The sequence below is a fragment of the Meleagris gallopavo genome, chromosome 3, assembly GCF_000146605.3.
Source record: "Meleagris gallopavo isolate NT-WF06-2002-E0010 breed Aviagen turkey brand Nicholas breeding stock chromosome 3, Turkey_5.1, whole genome shotgun sequence".
NCBI classification, from domain to species: domain Eukaryota; kingdom Metazoa; phylum Chordata; class Aves; order Galliformes; family Phasianidae; genus Meleagris; species Meleagris gallopavo.
The window spans coordinates 88,210,390-88,233,568 of NC_015013.2; the positions used below are offsets into that span (position 1 = coordinate 88,210,390).

Genomic DNA, 23,179 nt, shown 5'->3' on the forward strand with positions numbered 1-23,179 from the left:
CGCCAGCGGCCGCCGGGAGAACGGGCGCTGCCTCCATCCTCGGCCAGCCCCGAGCAGGCAGTGCCCTGCCAGTCCCTTCCTTCCTTCAGCGGGGAGGGGAGGAAAGGGGGAGGCGATTAGCGAGCGCCGCATTAATATGCTAATCTCCCCCTTCTGCTCAATGCAGCCGGCAGCCTCCTGTTTACAGAACTGACGGCGGCTTCGCAAATCGACTAAGCCGTAAATCAAGCCTGACCCGGGTCATGTCTGGAGCTGCGCTCGCCGACCGCTTTTTGTTCCGCTGAGGCTCGCAGAAGCCCCCCCGGCGTTTGCTTTGCAGGAACTGCCCCGGGAGGAACAATGGGAGGCGAACAATGAGCGGCTCCGGCGCGTCCCTGCGAGGATCTCCGAGCGCTTCCCGGTCCGGAGACCTTGAGGCAGCCGTGCTGGGCAGCGCCTCACAGCGCACCGACTCGCGGCTACTTCGAAGGGAGCGGACCTGACGGCGTCACCTGCTCTGCTCCACAACCGCGACAAAACGGAGCTGAAAGAAGCTTGTCCGTAGGCGGGTGCGTTGGAAAGAACGCAGCAAAAGCTATTAAAACCCGAAAAGAACCACCCGAAAACGTGAAACACCTTCCCCCCCCGCGAATCTCTCAAACCCGATGCCACTGATGAATCAGCAGCACTCCCCGTGTCAGGGCTGCTTTATATACCTCTGCTCGAAAGGCAAAGGTCAGTGCGAGTGTACACAGCCATGCTGCACTAAGTTTGCTCTCAACCCGCAGCACAAAACCTCAAAGCTACTTACAGCGGTTTGTTTGAGCGTAAATACTGGGCAAGCACATGTTTATAAACATCTCAGCTGCAGGTGGATGTGGAAATAAAGAAATTACCCCTTCTACCCTCAGCAAAACTCAATGATCCCTACGGGTCCTTCCAACTCGGGCTATCCTATGATTCTGTAGACTGGCTCTGCTGAAACGCACGTTAAACCCAACAGGAACATGACTCACACAGCTCAGCCTCTCCATACAGTGTGTGTTAATCTTTCCTCCCTCCCAGCCCACAGCAATAAGGCACAAGGCTTATCCTGGTCTATAACCAAAAGGGAATTAATCCCAAGCTAACAGCCTTCAACTTAACCTACCTGCCTACTTGTAAGCAGCACAAACTAATCTACAGCATTTCATTACTGTTTTTTTTTTTTTTCTTACCCATAGTGCTGCCACATCTTCATTCAATACTCCGGCACTGCAGGGCTAGAGTGGTGTGTGTCAAAACTCTCAATAAATACAGCTGCTGCTTTTTAGAAGCACTGCTTTCTTCTATATTTAAAAGAGAAAACAATCGCACACAAAAAGAAAAACCCCAGGCCACAAGCAGGCCATCTGATGTTCTGCATCACCGCTCAGGCACAAAGCTCTCTCTGGGGCTGAAGAAAGCCAAAGGGGCTGAAGACATGCCTGGATGCCCCCCCTCCCTCCCCCCAGGAAAGTTTTCAAAGCCCCTGGAGTGCTACACAGACAGCCAAATGCTTCCAAGAATACAGGACGAGTTATGTTTGTCCCAGCAATATCTGCCACACAACTCATTACAGTGGTGTCTGCGGAAGGCTCACTGAGGACAGTTGCAGCTCCAGCCCGCGGTGCAGGAAAGCTGATTTCCCATATCCAGCTCAGCCACCAGCTTCCTTCGTGACCTTGAACACATCAGCCTTGTTTTGCTCCAGCTCAGAAGTGAAAGCTGCGGCCGCTTCCCCCGTTTGTTTGGACTGAGCATGAGGGTGCAAAACGTGAAGAAGCCTGCGTTTCTTCCAGACCATAACAACAGTGTCTTACAGAGAACAAGAAAAAAGAGGCTAAAAACATTAAGACACTGTCTGCTCCTTGCAGCTCTCCCTATTGATGCAGCAGTGCTGGGATCATTCTCATAAGGACACACTTTCCTGTTGTAATATCCCACTGCAAAGTGAAGGTGAACACATCTGGCACAGCTGAGAATCTTCGTATGCTGTTTGTATAAGTTCACCAGTATTTCACACTAAGAATACAAATGCTCAAAATAAGCTCACTGCTTCCTTGATGCTAAGATACATGTGTATTTTTAATTACTTCTTTTCTCCTTGTTGGTGCAGAAGTTATCTAGCAGAAAAATGCTCTATTGCAAACAACACCGACAGTTTTCAGTACAACAGAAGCCTGATGTGTGGATTTGGTATCCTGAATTGTGGAATTCTGGAAGCCTTCAGGTTGTTGGTTTGTGATTTGCTTTATTTATTTCTTCCTCCTCATTATTTTTGTTTTCATTTGGCCTGAAGAGCTGATCCCGTCTCATAGCGAAGCCAACTGCAAAAATAACAAAGCCTCATAGAATGAAAGGCTGAAGAGCAATTTTATTTCCACATCAGTTAGTATCTCTATCCATCAAATACTGATCAAATCGATTGGCAAGTTTAAGCAGCGTTGGGAAGGGAAGAAAGACAGAGCTAAACTGACAGCACTTGTGAGATTTCACTGCCCTGAGAGTCTCAAAATCACAGAATGGCCTGGGTTGAAAAGGACCACAATGATCATCTGGTTTCAACCCCCTGCTATGTGCAGGGTCACCAACCACCAGACCGGGCTGCCCAGAGCCACATCCAGCCTGGCCTTGAATGCCTCCAGGTTTGGGGCATCCACAACCTCCTTGGGCAACCTGTTCCAGTGCATCCTCTGTTCACATACCCTCTGTGTAGGTATATTTGATTTAAAAGACAGAAAACAAACATCCCTCCACTGCATTCATTTTGCTGGTCTCTAAATCTACCTGTTTACTATTGTTGTGCTTGCAATCCATTGCTCCTCATTCCCCTCCCCTGCTTGTGTCTTCTCTAGCACAGGGACTTCACTCCTGAACCCCCCTTTGCCAAAAGCTTAAAAGAGAACATTTACTGAGCTCAATAAAGGAACACTGAAGACAACAGAGATGCTCAGACATCATTATGCTGACACCAGAGCTGCTATTTCTTATTTAACTATGAGCATTCTGGCAGATAAAACTGAAAAGGAATGATATTTTATTTTAGAGTATCAAAATCTGAGTTCTCTGACAGAACTTGACTCTTTGCAATATGGACAAAAACAAGTTCCACATTCCAGATTAGAGTAAAGGCTTCATTCTTCTCTAGGAAACACGTAACAAGGACTTGGGAAATAACCATTAGAGATCCAATCCAGAAACAACAACATAAAAAAGCACAAACTATCAGTAAGACCCATCCACTTGGTTGGTTCCAACTCAGCCAACCAAGAAAAACTGGATTTGGAGAAGTCTTCATTTTGAAGTTCTGGCAGAAGTACAATTACTATACAGAGAAGGACACACTTCACAGCTTCAGCCTGGGGCAGCTGATAGCCTGGAAGAGAAGATGTTGAAGGACTCACATTGTTATGCTTAGCTGACCAGAGGAAGATGCCAGTAAACCAACAAATTCATTCCAGATTCTAAAATATTTCTGATCTGTCTCAGACATTTTTCTGGCAAAAAAGTAAATCAATCCAAGATTCAATGTTTTGTTATCTTCCATTACTTGGTAAGCTTTACTAATAAAATACATGTAAGGCCACGATTCATGAAAAGAATGGTTTTAAAGTTACACATTCTAACCTTTTGAGCCACTACCACGTAAACTGGATTTACTATGCTCTGAACATTTTACAGTAGCATTTGGACTATTTGTACTTTTTTTTTTTTTTTTGAGATGCAAATCCTCCTTGGTTTCCATGGATTTTTCTATTTAATATTACTAAAATATCTCTTGACCAGCAGTACCTGGCTTTGATTGGAGGCTTGGCTCACCATGGTCTTGGAACAGCTGACATTGATGGAAGCTGGCACTTTTACTTTCAGTCTCAACCTACTGACAGTAGTGGAGTGGGGAAGGCAAACAGAGTTGGTCACTGAGACAGGAAAGGAGAAAAGTACTGCTAAGTGTCCCAACACTTCCCCCTTTCCCAAAGAATCCTCTGATGTTGAGGAACACAAGAGACAACATGCAGTGCCCTGGCCCACACTGTAAGATAACAGATAGAAGGACCATTAGGATAGCAGGACAAGGGGAAACGGTTTTAAGTTGAGGGACGGAAGATTTAGACTGGATGTCAGGGGGAAGTTCCTTTCTATGAGAGTGGTGAGGTGCTGGAACAGGCTGCCCAGAGAGGTTGTGGATGCCCCACCCCTAGAGGTGTTCAAGGCCAGGCTGGATGGGGCCCTGGGCAGCCTGATCTAGTATTAAATGGGGAGGTTGGTGGCCCTGCATGTGGTGGGAGGGTTGAAGCTTCATGATCTTTGAGGTCCCTTCCAACCTTGGTCATTCTGTGATAGCTCTGTTTTTATTATTTCATAAATACAGACTGCATTAATCCACAAACATGAATGTCAAAGCATCTCCTTATAGTCTCCCACTTCCTTCAATTTACTTTTTCAAAATCTTATCGTAAAGAAATATAGAGTCAGTACCATGGTTTAAATTACTCATTCCTTAGGACATTAATTCCAATCTTCTGCCTCTTGAGATTCTAGGCTTCTTACAAAACAATACACACACCTGCTTCTGTTCTCAAGATACCTTTTGAGAAGTTCCTTCACAATCCCAGTGCTTCCACACAGCAAAAGTCTGCTCCGTGGGGACTTGAAAAACTAAGAGGTGCAAAGATCCAACCCTACATACCTTGCTTATTTGTTTAAGGCAAAATGAAGTGTGATATTTCTGTCCTGTGATAGGTTCCTCCTGCTTATCCCTTTGCACGCTTTTTGTATTGCATTTCTTGGATGAGGAGGCGGCACAAGAGTGACAGAAAGCTATCCAGATTGGCCACCAGACTGATAACATTACCTTTATTTTTGGAGAGAAGACACTGTTTAAGGAGTAACCACAACAGAAAGCATCTTGAGGGGAGGTTCTCAACCCTTTGATGCTGTCTAAAAGAGACCAACTCTGCAAGGATTTGTTTTGTTCAGCAGAAGGGATCTACAAGTGAATCAGCTGACCTTAGATGCTGATCAGATGCTCCTTTGAATTTATGAATATGGGTTCTAAGGTAATTGAGAAACACCATACCAGAAATGTGACACTAGAAAGTGTCTTATGTGTCTGTTCATATCTGAGCTGCCTTTCCTCTAATCTACTTAAGAACCAGTTACACAATAGGAAGAAAGCCACGCAGTCACAAAAGGTTCAGTAATTTTCCAGAAACGGCAGTCCAGACATTTTGTATCTCTTGTCCTCCCAGCTTCTTCTTCATATACTAAATACAGAGCTAGAACAACAACTTATTAAGAAAAACTGTAAACAGCTGTTTATAACAAGTTGTGTCTAATTTATGTATCATTGCATGTCAGAAGAAAGCATGTAATTTTCAAAGACTCACGGTGTTACATAAAGCACAAATATAACATTAGCTGTTCCCTCAGATATTTAAGTCACTAAATGCAGTTAAACTGAATATAAACCAACAAGCTGGCAAAAAAAACGCAACATCATTCCATTTATATTTTAAAAAAACTGGTTGAAAAATAAGCTTTGTATTTCTTATTGAAGGAAGAGTGGCGTAAAGGCTATGGTAAATAGCTATCCAACGTTAAGGTTTTGGTGTTACAGAATGGTCAAGCCTATACTGACATCCTGCAAGTCTAAGGAAACATAAAATTAAAAAATATTTACAAAATGTCCGTTTTGTAAATATAAATATTAAGGCTGCTCAAACAAGCAAATTCTGTGCCTAACCTGCATTTAAAAAGCAAGAAATCAGAAACACAAACACCCCACTCCATCTTCAATTAGCATAATTTGGGTTCAAAATGGGTTCATGAGATACACCAACAAATTGAGTTTAACTCTTTGTTTAAGACAGTCCCCAGAGACAAAAAGATTTTACTCTTTCTTACTCCAACCAAACCTCTTTGCAATGTTATACCAAGAAGTGCCCTTCCCTTTACAGGAACTTTCTTTTATGTCTCTGCCTCGTAAAAATGGCAATAAACCTTCAAGGACCACTTCCTCAGGTAGTCATTCTCTCCTCTGCTATGGGGATCAAAGGTTGAAAAAAAAGGTTTTGAGTGACATAAGGACAATGCAAAACCCATCACCTTAAATAGCCTCATTTGTCTGCCTAATTAGACCAGCATCTTGTCAGCCTGTTCTATCAAAGAGGTTTAACTATCAACTGTACACTGGTATGAAAGTGCCCAGAAAACACAAGGACATGTTGCTCAGTTTCAAAGCGGCTTCTGTGATCTCACCACCCAACAAGCCCAAGTTGTTTTAGTTAGGCAGATGCAACACTGAAATACTGAGTGCAATTCCATGTAAAGGCACTGATTATTTCTCTTTTTGTGCAGTGCAGCCTTACCTTGAACATCAGGTGTAGTTTTGGGAGCCAAAATAAGGATGTAAATACTATTAAATTAATATCCGGTGTCTTGCAATGGTAGACAGAACATTAAAAAACCTGACAGAAACTTGAATGACCTACATTGCCAAATGTCAGAAGAACAACACTACTGGCACATAACAGCATCTGACAAGGCCAAGAACTCATTTCTTTTGTAGTACTGAGCTGTCAAGAACCACTTCCAAAGAAACTGGCATTAGTCTCCACAACCCCATTTGATGCCTTTCAACCAAGGCACAGTACTCAGGTTTTCTTTTATGAGAACAAGGGAATAAGACAAAAATAACTGAATGCATAAACAGAAGGCAACTATGCCCTGTGTTGCTTTGTTGACACAGGGATTAAAATGTAGTAAACCAGCGTGGTAAAGAAGTTCAAGCATCCTGAGATGAAGGCATAACGAGAATTTTCACATTGCAGACAAAGCCATTAAATTGCCTTCTTAATAGGAGTTCAGTTTAGTCATTTTTGTCTTTGCATAGAAGGACAGATCTCCTTTTCTCCTCGAGCTTTGATGGAGGCAGATCATTAAACATCGTCGATCATCATCCTCCGAACTTGCACTTAAAACCCTTCCTTAATTAGTTCTGCATTCAAGGATGTCAGTAACTCAAATGCAGACTTCTATGGACTCAAAGAGCAGCTGACCTGCTAATGAAAACTTGGAAGTTTAAATGAAGTTTTTTAACACTTCTGCAAGATGAGCTGAAATGCAAGCAGAACATGTTTACATCCTGGCACACCCAGCCTCTAGAAATTTATTTCAAGAAAGCAGGTAAATCTGTATCCCAAGATAAATGCTGTTAATTCTGGAAAGACAGTTCCAATACTTCTTAACATTAAGTCTTCCTGAATAAGTTACTGCTCACTGTTGAGCAGCAAAATACATCAAACAATACTGCAGCAATGAATTTAAATGGACACTAAGTAGAAACTTCAGATTTCTATTTGTTTTTGAAAGGTATAAACAGTGAATTAAGACAATCTGGAAAACAACTCTGTGCCACAGTTAACTTCTTGAGAATTTAAGAAGTCTCATATCCATCCTAAGCATAATTCTACCCCTCCAAAGGAAGCCTGAGCATTTAACACAAACTTCTGTCAGGGTTCTTTTTAGGAATAAAGTATTGAGGAAAAACGTGTTTGCTACAAGAAAACATTTATTAGCTTGGCCTCCCATATGAAAACCTAAGGAACATGTTAAATAGCTGCTAAGTTGTTTCATTCTAAACATACTAATATCCCATTCCCCATAATATAACCCCATCCAGCATGGAAAAGTCTTGCAGAAACTATCACAGTTATTGTGAAGTTGTTTGGATATTTTCTTAATTACATTCTTCATCCTTTTAAAATTAAAAAAAAAAGGGAAAGGAAAGGAAGAAATCATAGACAGAACATCTATTTTTATTACTACTGCCTTCCTTCAGTCTTGTGCTGAGCAAAACCAAAAAGAACCAAATACGCACAAAGAACTATTAGTTAACCTCATAAAGCAGAGAAATGCAGCTTTACACCAAGAATCATCATACAGTCTTATTTATGATCATTGTAGGCCTGACTTATAACAAAGCTTGAGAAAAGTTCAGCCATGTAATGTTTTTCCTCCTGCACACAATGTTCTACTTCAAACAAGCTGATGTGTATTTTGGGAGACAATCCCAGGCCGCTCCCAATTCAGGTCTTGCAGAACAAAAAACACTCTAACAACTAATATGTTATATAAACTAAACACTCAAGTTCCAACTTGATTTCCAGAATCCTGTTTTCAGTAATACTGCCATCCTCACACTCCCTTAACTTTGCATTTGCTGCTACCATCACCTTAGGTACTAACATTCTTAACAGTATATCAAGTATCCTCAGTGTTCTCGTCCAAGCAGACCTCAGGTGCCACTGAAACACACTGATAGTTGTGCTCAATTCCACTTAGTAACACCTTGAAAGTTTTACCAAGGCTGATAAAGTCACCGCTCAGTCATTTAGGTTGCTTCAGCAGTAGAATGCTATGATTTGGGATGTGAATATAACTAGAAAAGAGAACAACATGGTGTGCAGTTTAAGAAAGGTCCGTTCAGTGTTTAATTTCTGCTAGTTGAAAGAACTGCAAATTGAAAGTTGAAAGAACTACAGAAATCAGCAGAAACTATGGAGTAGTCTTATAAAAGGCTACATGCAGCACAGGCACAAGCAGGACACTGCTCATGTACCAAAAGTATTAATTTTTGTTTGTTTTTTAGCTTTCAGAATTTCTTGTTTTTCTTACTGCGTTCAAATCCAGGAAAAGAATTTCAGTGACTGCAACCAAAGGTTCTGAGTTGCAAAGAAGCATCAGTCTCTCATTGGTGATATCCTAACGCCTGACTGGCTCACTGTCCTCCACTTGCAAGGCTGGCTTTGCTCTTAGTTTTTTCTCCTGTAAGACATCCTAAAATCTCTTGAATTCCCATCTCCTTAACAAATACCATTAAAAGGCTCCCTAAAACAGAGCAGCTGCTGCACAGGCAGGCATTTCTTAAAGCAAGTTCAGCTATACTTGGCCAGGCTTAGCAAAGGTCCCCATTGCAGTCAGTGCACCAGCTCCATTTCTCTTCCACAAGAGAGAGGGAACCTTCCCTTCTGAGAAGTGCATTTGTTATACAGCTGCTCCCCAAGGCCAAAAATTAGTCTCTCCTGTAGCAATGTGAAAAATGTCCCGTTCCTGTAATCTTGGTGCAGCCCAGACAAAATTCTACTTTAGATCTAAATTAAGTATGCCACTTGAACAGCCCTCATTCATGAACGTGCCTTTGTATATCACATACCTTGACTTCTGGCATTTTTCCACTTCTAGATGAGTCCATAGAAGCACACAAGAACAATCCTAACTGTGTGTCCCCAAAACCTTGGAAGCTAGACAGGAAGCAATACAGAAATGTGCTGAGCTGCTGCTGGTTTGTTGAAGTGATCAGACGGTTAAGCCACCTTGTTAACATTTACAAGAACATCAGCACAGGAGTTGAAGGACTTTTCATTTTCACGTCATCAACTCCTATTCCCTACTTTTTCACGCAGTCATGTCACTGTGCCATAAATCAAGTTATAAATGCATCACGTCACTTTTCAAACATAAGAACACACTAAACCAATTGCTGGGAGTGCCATACTACTCTCACTTCTCCAAACTTCGATCCCAGAAGTTCAATAGTCTATACTGAAATTTCTTCTCTGTGCTGGAACCTTTTACCTAACTCATCTTTTTCGTCTGTCTCTCCCTACATATATATACACACAATGAGCAAAGGGCAAATTTCTCAACTGGAGACTATTTTGCAGACAGGTTCGAAGTGATCAGAAGTAAGACACAAGAATATCACTGGAGCAAAGGAATAGCTGTGGCTCTCCAATGAAAGACTGCTCTTCAGTCTAAATTCGCTTGATTCCTTACAGCTTGATAATTACAGTAGTATTTAGAGTAGATACACAAAACACCTGATAAAGCATTTTTCTCTGTTCCTTTTTATTATTACTGTGAAGTTCACACACGATTCACTATTAGTCTGGAATCACAGAGGTCTTCTCATTAGTTTAAAACTCCCTAAGCATATTTCTGAAACAGTTATCTCAAGTGCCATAGGTATCTATTTAAAGGACACAATTACATTGCAATAATTATTTTTCCCCACACCAGGCTGCAAACGTCAGGCTGAGAATAGGTAACACTGACAGTGCAACACAGGTCCCAAACAGAACCTTCAAGCACAGTCTGGTAGCCATGCACAGGTGGAAGAGAGAAGAAAGAGCTACTTAAACTGCATATTTATGCTGCTAGTACTACACATATCAAATATTAAGAATACTTTCTGTAAGCACTTACATAAATAATATTTCACTCCAAAACCTCAGTGTATCCACACCTAGAATTTATTACCACTTAGTAAAACCCTGCAGTGCTCAGAGGCATCTAAGTTACATTTACAGAACACACCACATCAGCACTGCACATCCTCTTGTTTTCAAAAACAGATTCACAGATGTGTCACTGTAGATACCTTCCCTCTGCTGCAAAATAATTAAGCTTATGTAGTCCTGTATTTTCTGAGTCATAACAAATCCAGTTATGCTCTAAACCAATTTCAAAATAAACAAAGCAGACTGTGGTAGCATTTCAACCTGGTTTAAATGGTGCAGTTGCCTTTAAACTATCAAATTAATACTCACCATTATGTTGATGAAATGTCTTCAGCATGGAACAATAAACTCATTAACTTAGCTATGATAATTACTTTTAAGTCTGCCTCTAGCTTGCTGACACTGCAGGCATTTATCCTTTTGTCCGTACTGATACTGATGAGAAAAGCAATGGCTTGAGGAAGAATAGATGGATCTTGTGGGTCAACAACTGGCTGCACAACTGGCATTGCCAACATGGTTATAGCTGGGATCCTCTTTGAGGACTGAACACCTCAAGTGGAATTCCAAAAAGGGCAAACAGGAGCATCTGGGTAACTAAAGGCTGCTCAGCCTTACCTTTCTCCCTGAGGAGGTGATGAACAAAATAGCAACAGATCATTCCCAAAACACACAAAAAATAACAAGACAATCAAAAGCATTCAGCACAGACATGCAAGTGAGAAATCACTCCTGACCAACCTGATGGAATTCTACCATGAAAGGAGGAACCTGGTGGACAAGACATGGTTAATCTTTACTTCAGAAGGGCTTTCAACACTGTCTTCCCATGACATCTTTATGGATGAAATGAAAGTATTGACTAAATAAATGGAGAGCAAGATGAACTGAAAACTGTCCAGACTGTCAGACTCAATGGCTTGTGGTCAGCAACTCCAGGCAGAGACTAGCCAGAACAAACAGAAGATTAACAAGATCATTTTCTAAAGGGAAAAGAAAAAGAAAAAAAAACAGAAATGCTAAGTTACATAAATTTTAGACGTATTTAGCATACCTCAGTATCTCAACTCTATTGAATGTCAGACTCACTGATAAGAAAGTTACCCCTGTATCCAAAATACGCGGGTGCTTTTGAATTGTGCAGACACCAGCTACAAAATATGGATAGAGGCAAGGGAAGGGTGGATGAAGGCAGTGCAAAAAAAGCAGCCAAAACAGGCAAAGAAAAGTCTCACTAGGAAGGCTTGCAATCACTTAAATTTCAATATTTTAGCTGCCTTCTCCCACCTCCATAGAACATTTAATACAAAATGCCAGATACCTAACAGCAACAGACCAAGGACAGATGTATTGCTTTACAAGTGTCAGAGGTATATTAGGGAGGGAAATGGTATTTTACAAGCACAGATGATTGTTAAAGGTACACTATAAAGTTTTAAAACAGGAAGATTTTGCATACAATAGCAAGGAAAGCTTCCTTATTAAACTTTACGAGCAGTAATTCTCATCCATTAGGAATAGGAGAGTTTTGCAATACAGCACTGGGTGGTGAAAAAAAAAAAACAACAAAGCTATAAAGTCACATCAAAAGAAGAAAAAGCCACCTCATGCCTTCTGAACTTTGAGAGGCACACAGACTGTTATTCTGAATTAACAACACTAACATTTTATCAACTAAAAATTACTAATTCTGTGTTCTTTCATTGGTATGAGGGCTTCTTCTAAACACAAATTACAACCAAAGACACAGCAGATATGAAAAACTAATTTTAACTGTTGTATTTAATACAGTGAACGTAATACTCCTGGATAAGCAGCAGAATCGTTTTTCTAAGATCCCTTAAGAAAAAAACAAAATTTATCTAAAGGTATCACTGAAACTACCTTTAAGGAAACAGGTAAAGCAGGACTCCTTGCTGTCTCCTTAGGCAGCACACACAGGCACTTTGTCAGAAGTTACAGAACCAGAATGGTCAGGGTTGGAAGGGACCTCAAGGATCATGAAGCTTCAACCCCCGTATCGCAGGCAGGGCCACCAACCTCCCCATTTAATACTAGACCAGGCTGCCCAGGGCCCCATCCAACCTGGCCTTGACACCTCTAGGATGGGGCATCCACAGCCTCTCTGGGCAGCCTGTTCCAGCACCTCACCACTCTCATAGTAAGGAACTCCCCCTGACATCCAACCTAAAAATTCCCTCCCTCAACTTAAAACCATTTCCCCTGAAGTTCTGAAGGGAACTGCTTACTATCCATAGCAGTTCAGATTTATACATAAAGTTGCAGCACAAATCAAAAGGCCACAACTACACAGCTGGTTATTCATTTTCTCCCTTTAAACAGAGACACTGACAACAGTTCTCCACTAACATTACTGAGTTCATTCTCAGCTGTATGAATAATTACTGCAGAATTTATTACTCCCTGTAACAAATGTGAACATTTTAGAAGCTCTGCGTATTGTCAGTTAGTTCTTGCCACTAACCTTCATCTGGCTTTTCCTCAAGTGATGTTTAGTTTTCCATCTTTTAACATACAAAGTAGCCTTGCATATTTTTTTTTTTTCCTTCCTACGGCCTGAAAAGCAACACTGCATTTCAAGTTACTATGTTCAGATTTATCACCGCCGATGTTTATGTAGAATAAAGAAGATCTAACTGCATAGCACAGCATTAAACACCCACCTCATATCTGGCAGCTAAGAGGAAAGGCAGCAGCAGGTTGTTTCAAGGTAGTGTTTCTCTGGAAGGTGCCAGGAGATTAATCTGGTTTAACTGAAGGGGTAACTAACAGGCTTTCTGCAGGAAGGAACACACTAACAAGAGATGAAATGCAGAAGCATTTTTATTTCAGGCTGAGCAACATCTAAGCAGATTTGAAGATATATCACTTCATTTCTTTCTTTTCTGGCCCTAAACAAACACATGGAACTACAACTAGTTCCAAAACCATTTTCTATTTCAAGGTAACAAAGCTATCATACACACGCAGCCAAACTAAATAATATGCCATACATAAAAAAAACACACAAAAACATCACATGGACATCAAACATACTGAATATCTGAAATACACAAACAAAGAACATTCATTCCTATTAATTATTACCTCATGCTAGGAGAACAACACTTAACTCACAAGAGTTAACTCTGAAGGAGATGGTCTTCCAGGACAGAACATCTCTATTTAAGATCCTATTTCATAATTCTGACTGTAAACACTAATATATATATATATACATACATACATATACATATATATATACACGCACACACACACACACACATATATATATATATATATATATATATATATATACACACACACACACACACACACATTTTTTTTTTCCCCTCACTATTCTCTAGCTATCTGGTAGCTCTTTAATACAAATTTTTGGTTCTCACTATTTCTCAATTCTAGTAATGAATGCTTATTTGTACTATAGGATCAGGAACAAAGTGCTAGGCTGAAGAACTGCCTGCTGTATCACTTTAATACTAGAATCATAGAATCCTATGAGTTGGAAGGGACCTTTAAAGGTCATCTAGTCCAACTCCCCTGCAGCAAACAGCGACATCTATACCTGTTTTAAATTCAGAAGGGAACAAAATCCAGCAAGACTTGGTTTTAATCCCAACAGCACTAATAGATTAAAAGCATTTACCACAGAAAACTGGCCTTTCATTCCACCAGGCACGCTGTGAGCACGCTCGCATTCAAGGACAGCTTCACATACACACAGGAGCACTTGGATCTGTCTGGCTGTGAAATGATGGTATTTTAACACATTGCCTTCCAAGGCCCTTCTGGTTTACATGCCAGAAACTCTACAATCACACCCAAGGACCCAATTTACAGGCAGAAAAACATCCAAGTTACCTACTGACTTCAAAGTAGCGATACAGCTTAATGCAGGGTAACTCCCTAGTAATGATTTAATGATTGGATTAGCAGCCCAATCAACTAATGCACTCAACTGCACACAATCATTTCTACAAGAAGATAGCTATAAAACCAAAGTGAAAAGGAAGTTTTCTGGATGTCTTTGGTACACCACTGACCACAGCAAGTTTATATGCAACACAACCTCAAGCACAACACTATAATGAAGTGTATTTCATGTGTTCTCCTTGCTCCTGGAAAGCATTCAGACACTGCAAACCCCTCTAATTTATTATGATACAAAATCTGAGTACAGGAAAAAAAAAAAAAAAGCAGGAGGAAGAAGTGGGAGCATTTTTAGTGACATCTATTGTCCACTGTTAAAAGTGGCACCCAGAACAAAGTTCTGCAAAACTTGAAATAAGCAAGAATGAGTTCTGATGACAGAACATCAATTAAAGCTTTCCATCTAAATGCAGAACCTCATCTTTATTTAAACACACTGTATCTTTCATCTTATTCCTCCAGCCCCTTTCCGTTGAGCTTTAATCCCATCATCCAGTGTGCTTGCAACCCTTTTTTATACTGCTGTCACTTGTAGATTGAATAAGCACATTAAGTCCATCATCATGGCCATTAATGAAGCCATTGTAACGCCACAGGACAAGTCAGGCCTTTGTGGGATTCCCTTCCATACACTCTATTCTTCTGACAATACTTTAAGCATGTTTTAAAACAACTCTCCTTAATTTGCTTATCTTTGAATAAGTCAAATCCCTGCTACAGTCAAATTCTGGCATACAGCCTTTCCAGCATATATGAATCCTCCTTATCTTGTGGCAAAAACGAAGTCACCATTTCAAAATCTTGGGCAATTATTTGCCCTTTATGAATATTCAATGCTAAGTACAATTAGGACACCTTCCCCACCCCTTCACAAATGGAGAAGAATTATCTCATTGTGACTCAGACTCACAATATCAGATAAAAGTCTCCAAGTCCCAAATGAAAACTCAGAAAAACAAGATCTGCTCTCTTCCCACAAGCCTGACTAAACACCAGACAGTTGTTCTTCCAAGATACCCCACCAGAAATCACCTATTTGACAACTACCCTCAGCATTCCAAAATAATCTTACTGTTGAAAATAAACGACTTGTTCCTTCACTGCTTCAAGCAAGCACAATTCTGTCCCAGAACAGCCACTGAAAGCTCTCATGGAAAGACTGCACAACATAGCAGGTGTCAAGCTTTTAACTGAAACAGCCACTGGATTCAAATGGGAACCACCAACTACTTCCAGGGCAGATTCAGGATGACTGCAATGTGCTGCATTTCAGAAATTCACTTATCCAACCAAAGCCACTTTGTGGATAGGTATGAAGCATACTTCAGGAAGAAGACAGAAGAAAGGATCGATAAGGAAAGTCACCAAGGCAGAGCAAGCACAAAAGGCAGCAAGTTTGATAACACCCAATGCAAAACTTGCCCAGCTTTTACTCCAAGTGAGCTGTGATGATGATTCTAGAGCAGCTTTGTTAATGCAGAAATTACAAACAAATCAAGAACCCACATCCTCCCAGCCATAAACCTCCCATCTCCTTGCAGGCTGTCCCTCTGATTCATCACCAGTACTTCTGCTTATCTGTCTTCTGGCAGCTTTATCACACACTCTGCTATTTTAAATATGCATGTGATATAATTCATGTTTTACAATAGCATCAATTTGTATTGGTTTCCTCCTCCTCTTGTCAAAATCCATCGTTTAAATATAAAAAGGTCTGTACATCAACAGGCTTTGTTCTGACCCCAGCATTACCCCAGGTGCCCACATGATGAAGTATCATGACAGTGCCAGGAAGAACCCAGGCTCTGGTTATATAAAAACATTACTGTATTGCAAGCAAGTTCTGCTTGCTGTCAGATCAAGACATAAAGGAAAGAAGCAGACTTACCTGCTGGCAAAGAACGTCTTGAAATTTCTGTAACAATAAAGAAATGCATTTAGAAGGAAAAAGAAAAACAGCTCTAAAACCGAGTTAGCCTAATCACTTTTCTACAAGGCTGCATTTGCTTAATAAAGCACATTATCTGAGGCAATTTGCTAGCTGATAAGTATGCCACGTTTAAATTAAGACTGTTTCACTTGTCTCATTCTGATTATTATCAAGATTAAGTTTTTGCCCACCTAGCTAAAGGGTAAAGATTACAGCACTAAGTAACAAGGGTAGTTATTACAACAGTGCAAACATACAAAGTCGAGTTGCAGAGATTTCACTATCATCTCTACAGTTCCAGAGTTAAGTGTCAGGGTTGTTAGCCTCAGCATACGAATAGGATGTTATTGTTTTTTATCTTTATGCTTAACCCTTGAGAGAGAAGACCAAGTTTGGAACACAAAAAGCAATGCTAGAAGAGGTGGATCTCTGTCACAGAGAACGTTTTTGTAATAAGTGTCAAGGATGCCTTCAGTAGCAATTGGCTTTACAAAAACCACTGTCTCAGAGTCTAAACAGATCATATCAGAAAAATTATACCCTCAAGAAGAATAGACATAAGTGTAAACGCACAAACAGATCATGTCCATTCTAACTCATTCTATTCCTTCTGCCTGATTTTCATACACCTGTCAACTCAGTACATGGGAACCTAACTGGGATGGAAGGTGCCAATCAGGCTTCAAAAAGGAAACTGAAATGCATGCAGAATGAGACCACAGAAGTTAAAAGTTAATGAGGTCAAGGACAGGGGATTAACATCAAGAGTTAATGAAATCTGAAATTAATACAAGTAGGGGCAAAGAAAGAAATAGAAAGAAAATGAATAATAAACCGAACTGAGCCTAAGAAAAAAGGCCCATGTAGTTCCTTGCTTAAAAAGGGACAACAGCACTGAGTAATAAATCCCTGTACTGGATACAAAAGCCCTGCAGAAATTTCATCCACAGGTGCAGCAACTGGGATGAATGTTAAGGGCAGAAATAACTTACTAGGGGAAATAACAAGGCTTAACTTTATCCCTGCTCTTAACTTCAACTTTCATTCTCTGAGGAAATAATGAAGAATCAAAACACGAAGTTAAAATACTTACAGTGCAAACCAAAAACAGCAAGAGGGCACCGAAAAGAGGAGAGAAAACATCACATGCTACAATCTTGCAGAACAAAGTCAGCATGCTGTATTTCAAAGATGCTCAACGTGCTGCCTGCTTATGAATGAAACCAGCTTATGTGGTGAGGAATGCCTTCAGACAGGAGAAACCCTGACAGGAAAGAGTCTGTTGTGTGCTGAAAGGAAAAGTCCCAAGCTGCCTCGTGCAAAAGCATCTGCATAGAGTGCATGTTGGTGTACACTGAACAGAGCTTTCTTCTGGCAAGAGAAGTGTTCAAGCCATTAAATTGTAACATTAAATTAATCCAGAGAGGTGTTGCACCTTGCAGTCTGCTACACGCAGGTTTGATCGTCTTCCCACATATATTTCAATGTCAGACTGAATTCCTGCTTGTCCCTGCAGAAGATGAACCACCCTAAGGTGCTAGAGTGAAAAACTAGAATCATAGAATGGCCTGGGTTGAAAAGGACCACAGTGATCATCGAGTTTCAACCCTCCTACTATGTGCAGGGTCACCAACCACCAGACCAGGCTGCCCAGAGCCACATCCAGCCTGGCCTTGAATGCCTCCAGGGATGGAGCATCCACAACCTCCTTGGGCAACCTGTTCCAGTATGTCACCACCCTCTGAGTGAAGAACTTCCTCCTAATATCTAACCTAAACCTCCCCTGTCTCATTTTAAGACCATTCTCCCTTGTTCCTATCACTATCCACCCTTGTAGACAGGATCAAACTGTGGAGTAGAAAACACCTTATTTGATTTTAATTCTTCTACAGTGATGGAAGACAATCTCTAAATTCCTACTTAAAAAAAAAAAACAAGACTTTGATATACTATGAAAAACTACAAGCTGCATTAACATTTCCTTCGATCCCAAGGACCACAGTGGGACCGAGCCAAAGGAACCTACAAGATCAGCACTGTTACTATATTTAAGTCAACAACTGTAATGATTTAGTACTTCCACGTTATGCTGCAAAATAACTCTGTAAGTCCATTAACTGGAGAGATGATGCACCTCTGGGAGGAGCATGCCTCCAGCAAATGCACATTCCTCTAATACAACCAAGTACAAGAGACTGTTTTCCAAGACTAGTTGAAGCATGCAAGTTAAAAACAAGTAGGAGAAAACCTGAAAAACTGAAGGCCACATCAGTCAACTGAAAATTGCATAAATGCACTTAATGAGGTATCTGCATCATATTTTTCAAGTATTTCCATTAAGTATTACCATGAAGTCCACTATAGGCTAATGCATCTTAACTCTGGAAAACACCAACTACTACAAAAATACGAACTCATAGTAGCATAAAATGAAGCAGATATTATCACAACTGCAAACAAAAGTACCAATACTCTGGGTATTTTTGTGTCTGTTTGTACATTTAACACAACAGTAAGTGAACGTTTGTTATGTCACGTATTTTTACTAGTTACAGAGCCCCATCCTTAATTTTGGAGGTTAGCTTCATGACCCTTCCTACCTTTGGGTCTATTCTATCTCTCCAGTGCATTCTCATCTTCTCTGGCTTGAAACTGTTTAAGCTTGTTCTCCAAATACAGTTTTTCATTCAACGTCTAACACTGAAAGCAGATTAGTGGCTTCTGGCAACATCTTAAATACTTCATTCACTGAGAAGTAAACTGAGACCACGCATTTACTGATTTCACACTGCTTTTACACACTTGCAGATTTTGCAATGCAATGAGTTTGCTCCTTTTCTAGTCTCTGGTCATCCAGCTTTCCCCCATTTCTCACTCAGTGTAGCAGAGCTCACACAGCCACATTTAGCACTTCCAAAAGTGCAAGGCTGTCTCTGCAGCACTCCTAAAACACAGCACAGCCACACACACCAAGGCTGCCAGGACAGTCCCTCTGCTCCAGTACAGCTCACAGGAACGTCAGCATTTTGGGACACCTGCTGCTGGGAACATGAGCAAACAAACTTTACACATTGCCAGGAAAGGTAAAATAGGCCAAGTAAAGCTGATTTTAATCCTAGTCAGACAGCAGGATGATGACGTAGACGGCCCCAAGAGGTCATTTCCAATCAGTGTTTCCTTCACAGTATACACAGATGACCAAAATAGAACAGGAAAAAAGCTGTAACAATGTAAGAGGTGCAACAGAACAAGTTCATTACCCAAAAGTCTTGCTAAGCAGATGAGTTACCTACATGAAATTACTGAAAAGCAGAAAGGAATTGACTGTAAAGAAGGAATACTGTGATTATTTCTGTACCCACTGAGATCATAGCATATTCACAGCTGGAATGGCCCCACAAGGATCACTAAGTCCAGCTCAATGGTTTGGGGCACTGCACTCCTCACATAGGCTTTGCAGATGCAATCCCAAACAGCCTTTTCTATGATATCCAGCACACCAAGACGCTCATCTTCCATTAAAATTGAAACTATTTTTATGAAACTATGCATTTATGCATTGCAGTCTCTCCTCAAATGTTTTCCTGGAAACGGAGCCACAACTTTACATCCTTCTTTCCAAGAGTAACATCTAATCACTGAAAGCAGGAATATTTTGTGAGCTCTGTGTTCTTACCTCACAGTAAGATGAGAGCACGGCTCCGTGGCTGAGGACAGAGGCTCAATGCTTACCCAGGCTGCAGAACTGATCTCCTTCCAGAGCTGTGGTAAGGAGCTGACCACATGAAATTTCATCCTGCCTTACTGCAGCAGCAACTGACTCCAACCTAGCAGAAACCCCTTGAAATCAGTTCAGATATTCAGTTCAGGAACTGATCTCTCATTCCAGCAAAGAATAAAGGCTTGCAGCACATGAGGAGCCTCAGACCACAAGCTCTGGGAAGATGAGAAGATGCGATTTTCCTATTTATCTACCAGTACCCAATTCATTTAGAAATACAAGCTTTTAGCTTTCGTGGGAATAAACCTGCACAAAGTTGCCTCAGAGGCTACCTTCCTGCTATGAGAGGATAGATGCTCCTCTGTTATTTAATGACATTGAGATATAACTGTCTCCTTTCCTCCAAGAGCAAACAAATAGGCTGAAAACTCACCCTTAAAATGAACTTAGTAAATTATTCTTTGCAAATTAACTTTTGTTGAGAAGCTCAAGAATTTCTCCACGATCGATCCAGCAAAGACCTTGGAGCTCTCATTAATTCATTCTGACAGCACCCTCTCTAAGGAAAAGCCATTAAATAGCATTTATAATATGATGAAATTTCCATGCAAGATCTACAGTAACCACTGGTTCATTTCTCTCTCTCTCTCTCTCTCTACTAAATATATAGATATTTTCACTTCCTTGTTAGAAGTGCATACCTTATTTCTAACCTCACCTAACCTTCTAATTTAGCATTCTGCAGAGCTGAATGTTAACAGCCCCTCATTATATCATTTCCCATTAAGGCAATTTTAGGTGAACATCACTACAATACAGACAGTCATTTCTCTAAACTTTTGGTTGCCCTTACACACCTCAATTTCACTTTTTTTTTTTTAATTTTAGTAGCTTCTGTGCTTTACAGACACCATTGCCTGATTGCAGTATTCGTAAGTTAACCATAACAGCACTAAAAATACCACTTGCTTGCTTCACTTTTTTCCCCTATTGACATACTTACTGCATTTGCCTTAGGCACAGTAATAGGTGAATATCCACCATGAACTATTGATTTGTATCTGGTGCTGCGGGTGAGATGGGAAGAGAGAGCTACAGGACAGATCCCTCATCCACCAAACCTGCCAGCATTCTTTGTCTCTTGACAAAATTCACTGTACAAACCCACACATTTTTCGTTTTCAACCCAACTTCAGAGGAGATCCAGGCTGCACTGCAGACATTTATTATTTTTAAATCCTTGTTTCCAACTGTGAATATCAGCAGTAAGGATTTAACGTTTTCATCTACATCTTTTGAAAAGGTTAATGAGGAAACAGCCAAGAATGAGTTGCTATCAGACTCTCCTCAAGAAGTGCGCATGTTCTGTATTACATTTTGAGGTCTGTTTTACCAGTTAATGTCAACGCAAGCTGTTGTCTCTGAATCCCAAATACAATACAAAATTAATTATGTGTTCGTGTGACAAAACAGGTCCTAAATACGTTTACAGTATGATCATCATCATATCTTGCGATGATCTTTAAATATGCAGGAGCAAAATATTCTATTATTGCAGCACAAGTGTCAGTGAAGTCGTCCCGTGCCTCAGGAACACGATCAGTTTGTATTTATTTCCATAACTGACAAAGCAGTACCTAATTAACTGTGACATTCATCTCGCTGCCCCCAGCCTTCTGTTTATACCTGCCTTCTGCTTCCCACCCACTGTGATTCAAAAACAAAAGCCATGTTTGGTCTCCTTAGTTTACAGCATCTACAGAAGCCTTTTCAAGAGTTTCCAGTAACAATTTCCCTTCTGCTGCTGAAGGAAACACTCCACCTAAATCACTTGGCTTACAGCTGTTAAACACTAGTTACTGACTTCAGAAAACAATCCAAGTTCTCATTAAGATGCCATGTAACCCACTTGCATTTTCCTTTACCTCAACTAGAAGAGTACACACCTGAAAACTTTAGGTTCATTTACACAACATCCACACAGTGGGAACAAGCACACCCTCAGCAAGTTCACAGATGACACTAAGCTGAGTGGATCAGTTGATACTAGGAAACAAAGCCATCCAGAGTGACCTGGACAGGCCTGGAAAGCGGGCCCAGGAGAACCTCATGAGGTTTAACAAGGCCAAGCACAAGGCCCTGCACCTGACTGACAGCAGCCCTCGCTATCAAAACAAGATGCAGAATGAAAGGATAGAGCACAGCCCTGTCAAAAAGGACCTGAGGGTAGTGGTGGGTGGGAAGCTGGACGTGAGCCAGCAATGCGCCCTCACAGTCCAGAAGGCCAACTGTATTCTGGGCTGCATCAAAAGAAGCGTGGCCAGCAGGGTGAGGGAGGTGATCCTGCCCCTCTGTTCTGCAATGGTGAGACCTCACCTGGATACTGCGTCCAGATGTGGAGTCCTCAGTACAGGAGATGCATGGACCTGCTGGAGAGCATCCAGAAGAAGGGCATAAGAGTGATCCAAGGGATGGAACATCTCCCTTGTGAGGAAGGGAGAGTTGGGACCGTTCAACCTGGAAAAGGCTCTGGGGAGACCTGAGAGTAACTAAAGGAGGGGGCTATAAGAAAGTGGACAAAACTCTTTAGCAGGGTCCGTGGGAAAAGGACGTGGGGAAATGGTTTCAGACTAAAATAGGAGAAATTTAAACGGGATATAAGAAAAAAAGTGTTTTACAATAAAGGTAGTGAAGCACTGGCACATGCTGCCTAGAGATGTGGTGGATGTCCCATCCCCAGAGGCATTCAAGGTCAGGCTGAACTTGGCTCTAAGCAACCTGACCTAACTGTAGGTGTCCCTATTCACTGCAGGGGAGTTGGACTAGATGGCCTTTAAAGATCCCTTCCAACTCAAATGATTCTATAGGGAATACAGAATCAATATCTGAATACCCTTTTGCCTGTACGAAAGGTATGGACTAAAAGGCAGGAACATGGTTTCTCAAGAGTTGTTTTCTTGCCCATGAGTAATAGAAAGCTCTTGTGCATAGGCAAATCAAATGGCAGGCCAGTGGGAAGAAACTGCAAAAGGACCTCACAAAAAACGTTACCAAGAGCCAGCAGATGCATTTCAACATAGATGTGATATAACACATCTAGGGAAGAATGTTCTGAGCTATACCTCAATCACATTTACCACTTGCACTTTCTGCCATTCTGACTGCAGGAGGAAGTCCAAGTCACTGCCGTTTTCTCTGAAATAATCAGCACCAAATGCAGTAGCCATCAATAGCAACAACAACAAAAAAAGGCTATGAAACCTTGCCCGTCAT

General features: G+C 41.0%; 1 long non-coding RNA gene across 4 annotated transcripts; it reads right to left on the minus strand.

Moving 5' to 3' along the window:
- Positions 1–1,177: 1,177 nt before the first annotated feature.
- Positions 1,178–17,759, minus strand: LOC104910465. 4 transcript variants are annotated; one of them, XR_004159346.1, is made up of 3 exons: positions 12,989–13,554; positions 9,218–11,287; positions 1,178–2,327 (listed from the first exon to the last, which is right to left on the minus strand). It is a non-coding gene; the product is annotated as an uncharacterized LOC104910465 (long non-coding RNA). The 4 variants fall into 4 exon arrangements; XR_002113610.2 differs by lacking the exon at positions 9,218–11,287 and adding an exon at positions 3,793–3,877 and having other exon boundaries at positions 12,989–13,538; XR_793101.3 differs by lacking the exons at positions 1,178–2,327; positions 9,218–11,287 and adding exons at positions 2,614–3,376; positions 3,793–3,877 and having other exon boundaries at positions 12,989–13,555.
- Between the last annotated feature and the right edge of the window lie 5,420 nt (positions 17,760–23,179).